Below are 2111 nucleotides of genomic sequence, written 5' to 3' on the forward strand. Positions count from 1 at the left end.
ACAAAAACACTCCTAAGAGGAAAATTTATAACAATGAATTCTCTCAGAAAAACAGAGCAAGCACAACCAACCAACCAAGGTTGAACCTCAAGCTTCCAGACAAAGAGCAAGACAAGTCCAAATCTCATACAAGGGAGAAAATTATAAAGATCAGACCAAAAATTAATAGAATGTACACTAAGAAACAATACAAAGAATTAATGAATTGAACAATTGGTTCTTTGAAAGAATAAAATTGATAAACACTCAGCCAACCTTATTCAAAAAAAGGAAAGACTCAAAACCATACACTGAGTAATGAAAACAATGAAATCATTACAGATACTGTGGCAATTCAGAAAATCATCAATACATACTTTAAAAACCTTTATTCTCATAGGATGGAAAACAGAAGAAAATTCCTAGATAAATATGAATTACCAAAGCTGAATCAAGGATATAAGAATTCTGAAAAATACAATAGCAGTTAATGAGACTGAAAATGTATTTTAGAAACTTACCGAAAAAGAAAAGCCCAGGGGTTGATAGATTCACTGCTGAATTCTAAGAGAAATTTAGAGAACTTTTAATGCCAATGGTTCTCAAACTTTTAATGAACTTGAAAGGGAAGCAATTCTCTCAAACTCATTCCTGGAGGCAAATATCACCTTAATACCGAAATCAAAGGCCCAACCAAAAAAGAGAACTATAGGCCAATCTCCACAATAAGTATAAATGCAAAAGTATTCAATGAAATGAGAGCAGAATGCAGTAATTCACCAAAAAGATGATATAATATGATCAAGTGGGATTCATCCCACAAATTCAGGGATAGTTCAATATATGCAACAGAGTCAAAGACAAAAACCACATGATCATCTCAATAGATGTAGTAAAAACTTTTGAAAAAATTCAACATTCATTCATGACAAAAACCCCACAGAAAAATCACAATAATTGGTCTTTATCTTAACCTGATAAAAGCTGCCTATGACAAAGCAACAGTCAACATCATACTAAATGGACAAAACTTGAAATCTTTTACTCTAAAATTATGAACAAGACAAGGATATCCAATATCTTCACTCCTGTTCAACACAGTTCTGAAAACTAGACAAGAGAAAGAAATAAAAGGAATAAGGATAGGAAAGGAAGAAGTAAATTATAATTATTTGCAGATGACATGATACCCTACATTGAAGAACCCCAAAACACCACCAAGACTTTGATAATGATCAGCATAGATGGATACAAAGTCAATAGCATTGCTATTCAAAAAAACAAAAAACAAACAAACAAAAAAAAAAAAACAAACCCTCAATGAAAGAGAAATTAGGGAAAGAAAAATACCTAGGAATCAATCTAATTCAGGATACAAAAGATCTGTACGTTGAAAACCACGGTATTCTGAAAAAAGATGGTATCAGAAAACAAAAGAATATCCCTTACACTTGAGTCGGAAGAACCAGTATGGTGAAAACGGCCATACTTCCAAAAATGTTAAGACAGATTTAATGCAATTCTGATCAAAATTCCAATAGTATATCTCACAGAATAGAGAAAACAATTCTAAAATTCATTTGGAACCAGAAGACGCCTAGAACAGCAAGGGCAATTATGGCCAACAAAGGAAAAGCATAGACACCACAATCCCTGACTTGAAATTATATTACAAAGCTACTGTGATAAAATCAACTTAGTATTGACAAAAAACAGACCTGAGGATCAGGGGAACAGATTAAAAGATACAAACATAACTACAAACACACTCAAGTATCGTGTCATCTGCAAACAATGATAATTTTCTTTATCTTTGACGAAGGGGCCAAACATGTTCACTGGAAGAAAGATAGCCTCTTTCATAAAAGGTGCTGGAAAAACTGACCTGCCTCATACTAAAGACTAAAAACTATACCCATGTTTATCACTACGCACTACACTGAAACTGAAATGATCAAAGATCTTAATACTAAAACAGAAACTCTGAATCTACTAAAAGAGAATGTAGGTAGGAACTTTGAAGATATAGATGTAGGCAGAGATTTCATGAACAAAAACCAAATTGCATGGGAATTACTTGAAAGAGTCAACAATTGGGATCTCTTCTTATTGAAAGTTTTTGCACACAAGAA

The sequence above is a fragment of the Octodon degus genome, unplaced genomic scaffold (assembly GCF_000260255.1).
Source record: "Octodon degus isolate 3935 unplaced genomic scaffold, OctDeg1.0 scaffold00209, whole genome shotgun sequence".
NCBI classification, from domain to species: Eukaryota; Metazoa; Chordata; class Mammalia; order Rodentia; family Octodontidae; genus Octodon; species Octodon degus.